This window comes from Tursiops truncatus, chromosome 16 (assembly GCF_011762595.2).
Source record: "Tursiops truncatus isolate mTurTru1 chromosome 16, mTurTru1.mat.Y, whole genome shotgun sequence".
In the NCBI taxonomy this organism is placed as follows: Eukaryota; Metazoa; Chordata; class Mammalia; order Artiodactyla; family Delphinidae; genus Tursiops; species Tursiops truncatus.
The window spans coordinates 75780931-75787542 of record NC_047049.1 but is presented as its reverse complement, the minus strand read 5'-3'; the positions used below and the strand labels follow the sequence as shown (position 1 = coordinate 75787542).

The 6612-nt window shown below is 38.8% G+C and overlaps 1 pseudogene; it reads right to left on the bottom strand.

Moving 5' to 3' along the window:
• Positions 1-270: 270 nt before the first annotated feature.
• On the bottom strand, positions 271-518 carry LOC101317426 (small ribosomal subunit protein eS27-like; annotated as a pseudogene).
• Positions 519-6612: the final 6094 nt, after the last annotated feature.

The following is a 6612-nucleotide window of genomic DNA, read 5'->3' as shown; positions in this document are numbered from 1 at the left end:
CCAGCTCTGCTGACATGTTATAACATGTGTCCCTGAAAGGGAGAGTGATGGGTGGTGCTTTATCTACCTGATTTTAATTTGGTTGAGAAAAGAAAGCTGGAAAATCCTTAAATATCCATATGTTAACTGAAAAATAATCTAATACTAGAAATGTAGTACTTTATGGACTTTTATGCATGTTGGAGGTGGATGGTTTTTTTTTTTTTTTTTTTTTTAACCCAAAGTGTGTTTATTGGGACGGTTTCCCATTCATCTTGATTCAGGTTACCTTTAGTGCTGCTTCCATCTGAAGGAGCATCCTCCTCAAGCCTTGCTTTTCTTCCTGTAGGCTGGCAGAGGACAGTAGAGCAGCCAACACCCAAAACTACTGTTTGTGCATGGCTGAAGACGGTGGTGATCTCAGAGCATCCTGGGCATTTCACATCCATGCGATAGGAATTGGGGCTCTGCACCAGGCGCTTCTTGTGTTTCCTCTTCTCTTCTGGAGAGGCATGAAGGAGATCCTTTGCGAGAGGCATGTTCTCCTGGGGAGGTCATCACTGCCGGAAAGGGACGTGGATGGTTTGATGTTAGTGCTTTTGTTCCTTTTGAATTTCACTGTGTTTGCTGTAGTAAGATTTGTCTGTTAATACTTCCTGAATGACGGACTTTGGTTGAAGGCCTGTGTTCAAGGGCTCAATGGGCAGAGGCATCCTAGATCTCTGTCAGGGAGTTGAAGTAGCTCCTATCCTGGTGGTCCAGCCGACTGGGTGGAAAGAGGCTGGGTCGGGGCACGGAGGCGGCATTTAATGTTAGTGCAGAATTCTTAGGATTCATATGCTGAGCGGTTCTTATTCTGTCTTGATCCACAAAACACAGTGAAATAAAAACCAGAGGGCTTTGGATTGAAGCTTTTTTTCCCCCTCTCTCTATATATTGGTTTGGCCAAAAAGTTTGTTTGGGTTTTTCCATAAGATGTTACAAAAAACCCAAACGGACTTTATGGCCAAACCAATCTTTGCCCTGAAGTATTGTTGATTTACAGTGTTGTGTTCATCTTAGATCTACAGCACAGGGATTCAGTTACATATTCTTTTTCAGATTCTTTTCCTTTTTTAGGTTCTTATAAAATATTGAGTAGAGTTCCCTGTGCTATATGTAGGTCCTTGTTGGTTATCTATTTTATATATAGTAGTGTGTATCTGTTAATCCCAAACCCCTAATTTATTCCTTCCCCTCCCCGCTTTCCCCTTTGGTAACCCTAAATTCGTTTTCTATGTCTGTGGGTCTATTTCTGTCTTGCAAATAAGTTCATTTGTATCTTTTTTAAAAAGATTCCACATGTGAGTGATACCATATGATATTTGTCTTTCTCCGTCTGGCTTTGTTCACTTAGTATGATAATCTCTAGGTCCACCCATGTTGCTGCAGATTGTATTATTTCATTCTTTTTTATGGCTGAAGCCTATCACATAAACTGAAGTGCCTCAGTGAACCTCCATGGGCTTCAAATATAATCACCGTCCCTGCATCCCACACACTGGGCCAGCGATGAACTTGCTGGGTGTCACAGAGCATTTTCCCCAGCACCATCCTGTCTGCTCATGTATAAGAATTGTAGCCTGGCAAAATCCCCTTCCTTTTTTTTTTTTAGAGCTCTGCCCTCTGCCTGTACAATGCAGTCTAGACGCTTTCTTTAGTGTCATAATATATGTTGTTAATTTTAAAGGTGAATAAAATGTTGAAATATTACATTGCTCTGAGAAAAATAACTGAAACTAATCATGAAAAGAGACCATCTTTTATTTATGCTGGTTGACAAACTGAACTGGAAAACGTCAAACTTAAATTGTGGCTAGCATAAACAGAGAGAGGGAAAATGTAACCTTAGTGATGGGTTCAAAACCTTTTAAAATAAATATTTCCAATAGTATCCCTAATACAACCTGATTTATTTAACAGGGAGTGTTGAATTTAATCTCTCCTCTACATATCACAATTATAGTAGTTTTAGACTTGTTATCCAATCATGTAATGGCAAGTAGCTTTAGAAAAAATACAGTAAACACCAAGGGGGGAAAGCGGGGGTTGGGAGGGGTGGTGGTGGGATGAATTGGGAGATTGGGATTAACATATATACATTAATATGTATAAAATAGCTAACTAATAAGAACCTGCTGTATAAAAAATAAACTAAAAATCAAATTAAAAAAAGAAAAATACAGTAATAGCAACACCCAGCAATCACTTGAATAAGTAAGCCTCTTAAAATTATACCTTTTTTTTTTTCCAAATGGAGATACTTTCAAGGACTTGTCTTTGAAAGTAGAGACATACTCAGTTTTTTAAAAAAACAAGCTTATCTCTTTACCAAATGTAGATTTAGTCCTACCCATGACAGTTGGCTTAATAGAAGTCAGTTGCATGCTGGGATGTTTTTATTTTTTAAATGATACCCTAAAACTCTGACTGCTTATAATTTGGAGCATACTTGCTTTTCATTGTATACCAGTTAAATCTGTGGTAATTTTAAGATGAACGTGATTTTAGTGTGATGATTGGGGATTATGAGATTTGTTTATGTAGCTGATTGAATTGTTTTCCCAATAAGCCGCTTTATACAAAAAAAATCAAAGAGCTGTATATTTCGCTCATTTTAAAAATCTGCTTTTCCCTGTTTATGTTTTAAGCCAGTTAAATGCCTTTCTGAACAAGAGTGGGTAAAGCAAGTGAATAAGTGCTTTTCAAAACTTCCTGAATACATTTAATTCGTATTGATGAGATGTATGTGAATCCACGATGGAGAGCCCATCATTAGCTTTAGGGGGCAGACGTGGTTAATTAATTAATATCATACCTTTTTGTTTTACCCACATAAATTCCCCCTGAGGCCAGAAGTTTGTTAATCTCTACAGAATGCAGTATATGGCGATAAATACAGAAAGTGCATTTTCGTGTTTCCCAATGAAGGGGGATTTATGTGGCATTAGAGTGGCCCTGAATGTCCTGTATGAGGCTTGTGTCCATAGCATCGTAGGCATTGCCTAAGTAAGTAGTTATGTGTTGTCAAGCCTTTCTCGCTCCCCACGCCCTCCTACCAGTCTTGTTTCACTTGGCTTTTTCAAAGGAGACACCGTGAATACCTATTTCCTTTGCCATGAGTCAGGGTGGTGGTGGACCAATCTCTTAGCATCTCTGGGACTCCTGTGGGCTAATGCTATGAGGTGATAGGAAGCCTGTTAACTCCAGGAGGTGCGAAACAAGGGGAGGTCTTTTCACTGCTGACCCAGTGTTCTGTAGCTTGTTTCTAACTAATTAATTTTAGGTAGCAACTTCTGTATTCCATATGATGTCTTAGTCCGTTTGGGCTGCCATAATGAAATAGCACACATTGGGTAGCTTATAAGCACAGAAATTTATTTCTCACAGTTTTGGAGGCTGGAAGTCTGAGATCAGGGTGCCAGCATAGTTGGGTGAGGGCCCTTTTCTGGGTCACAGCTTCTCATTGTGTCCTCACATGGCAGGAGGGGCTGGCTCTGAGTTCCATGGGATCTTTTTTGATAAGGGTGCTAATTCCATTCATGAGGGCTCCACCCTCGTGACCTAATCACCTCCCAAAGCCCCCACCTCCTAACACCATCGCATTGGGCATTAGGGTTCTGACATGTGAATTTGAGGGGGGACACAGACATTCAGACCATAGCATATGAAAAATTGTGAACAGAGGAGAGAAAATTTTGAATGCTAGAAATTACGCTTGAATGTGTTTCAACACTGAAGGCATTTTTGTTTACTGCATCATCCGTAGGGTGTTTGGTATAAGCCGTGCATCACTGCTATTTTTATTAGCTTTCACAGTACGATAGGATATTGAAGGAGAAAGCAGGAAATCTACAGGAGAAGAGTGTGAAGAGTGAAGAAACACCATCTTGCAGTAGGGCAGGTGTATGTGTTAAGAAGAAATAGCCTGAGATCATTCCTATATTTCCATGAATACTGTAAATTACTGTTTGATGAGTGTCTGTGCTCCAATTCATTTTAATACCCAAAATGTATTTAACTATATTGTAAGAACACATTGGTAGATGGGAACTTAGACTTTTTTAGAGGTTCATAGATGGCTTTAATCCTTCTTGAAATTCCCCCTTGTGCGAGCATAACTCCATTGGTTGAACATAACTTATTGTTATTCTGGGGAGAGAAGTTTATGACATAAATGATCATTTTAGGTATGTAAGTAGCTTTTACTTTTTCTCGTGATCTTATTCAGTAATTTTGTATTAGTTATTGATGGGTTCTTATTAGGTGACTTTCTATACCCTCCTTCCATTGGGTGAATTTCTGATGAATGTTTACTGGATTTTTATTCATATTACATGGCTAGAACTTAGCATGTGTGTCGTGCATGAGTCAAGTGTGATGGCTTTTAGTCTCGCCATTCTTAGCTTGGTAGTCTTATACTTCTTTTTTAAAAAATTTCTATAGTAAAGATATATGTATATATTTTTATTGAGGTATATAGTTAATTTACATTGTGTTAGTTTCAAGTGCACAGCAAAGTGATTCAGTTATACATATATTCTTTTTCAGATTCTTTTCCATTATAGGTTATTACAAGATACTGAGTATAGTTCTCTGTGTTATACAGTACGCCCTTGTTGTTTGCCTGTTTTACATACAATAGTGTGTATCTGTTAATCCCAAACTCCTCATTTATCCCCCACCCCACTCCATCCGCTTTAGTAACCATAAGTTTTCTGTGTCTGTGAATCTATTTCTGTTTTGTAAATAAGTTCATTTGTATCATTTTAAAGATTCCACAAATAACTGATATTATATGATATTTGTCTTTTTTGTCTGACTTCCCTTAGTATGATAATCTCTAGGTCTCTCCATGTTGCTGCAAATGGCATTACTTCATTCTTTTTTGTGGCAGAGTAGTATTCCATTCTCTCTCTTTATACCACATCTTCTTATTTATATATATATTTTTGGAGTGTCCCTTGGAATGATATGCCCTTTTAGATATAACTTGTATAGAAATTCTGCAAATCCAAACTCTAATTTAAATGTGACTCAACCATTAACAGTGCCAACTGTAGATACGTAGGTCGATAAGCACATGAACTGCCAATCAAACAAAGCTGGGGGCTTCCCTGGTGGCGCAGTGGTTGAGAATCTGCCTGCTAATGCAGGGGACACGGGTTCAAGCCCTGGTCTGGGAAGACCCTACATGCCGCAGAGCAACTAGGCCCGTGAGCCACAACTACTGAGCCTGCACGTCTGGAGCCTGTGCTCTGCAACAAGAGAGGCCATGACAGTGAGAGGCCCGCGCACCACGATGAAGAGTGGCCCCCGCTTGCCACAACTAGAGAAAGCCCTCGCACAGAAACGAAGACCCAACACAGCCAAAAACATAAATAAATAAATAAATAAATTAAAAGAAGGCTCAACATTAAAAAAAAAAAAAAACAAAGTTGGATTTTCAGCTCTGTCAGAGGTAACAGTATTACCCTAAATGTTCAGTAGTCCTTTGCTTTAACCCCCTACCTGGAAACCTGGATCGTACATCCTGCTTGACAGTTCTGTGTGATGTTTTGCCACTTAGATAATTACCAGCAAAGTACCAAAAAATGAGAAACATTTTGAAGTTCTAGGTAAGCTGTCTGAAATTTGCAGGAATAATAGCTTTCTGCTCCTACCCTCAAGATCCCCAGAGGCTTCCAGCTTCTAGGAGGAAGGCGCTCTCATATTGAGCCCGCTGAATTTTGCAGTTCCTTCTTTTAACAAGAAATCTACCTCCCACCATTGATGGAAGCTGATTTTATAATCTCCTACATCTTTGCTTTCTTCAAGACAGTAAATAACCGAAGCCCTACCAGCTAGAGAAAAGAGAACACATAATTTAAATGGAAGAAAAAATGGTACCCAGTTTTTCTTGATTGATTGCAATGCATTCCACTTCAAGTCTGTGTCTTTGCCTCATTTTGTTGGGTTTTTTTTTGTATGCAAAAGATTTGGTGTGAATTCTGCATTTAAATTATTTTATAAATCATTTCATTTGCTGAGAATGACAGTGTCTTGAATTTAGTCAGTAAACGTTTATTGAGGATGCACAAAAGATGGACTTACTGGTCAGTGCTGGGCATAGGTACATGAAGTCCTAAGTAGCTGACCTTCAGGGACTCATGGGGAACGCACTGAGTATGCATTTTCCTTGATTATTAGAGCTGCCAACATTTAGTTTTTAGAATATTCTGAAGTAACCTTATCCTTAGAGAAAAACCTTTATTTTTCAGCAAAAGCAAGTCTCCTTTCTGCGTCTGTGACTTTCCTGACAGACACAGATTCTTAGGTAGTAAAGTCATGGAATCATAAGTGCCAGATGGAACTTTCAAAATGGATCTTTGAATTTTCTTCTGTCACTCACCACACCTCCTTCATCTACCCTTTGACTCTATCTGGACAGAATCCACAATACTTGCCAGAAAGCGGCAAGTATTTTGTATCTGAAATATCTGTTCAGTGGGAATTGGCTTGTCATTGAATCTCAGGTGTCAAAATAATTTTTTATGTCTTCTCTATTGGCATGATCTCAAAGTTCTTAACTGAGAAAATGAATTGAAATATGTA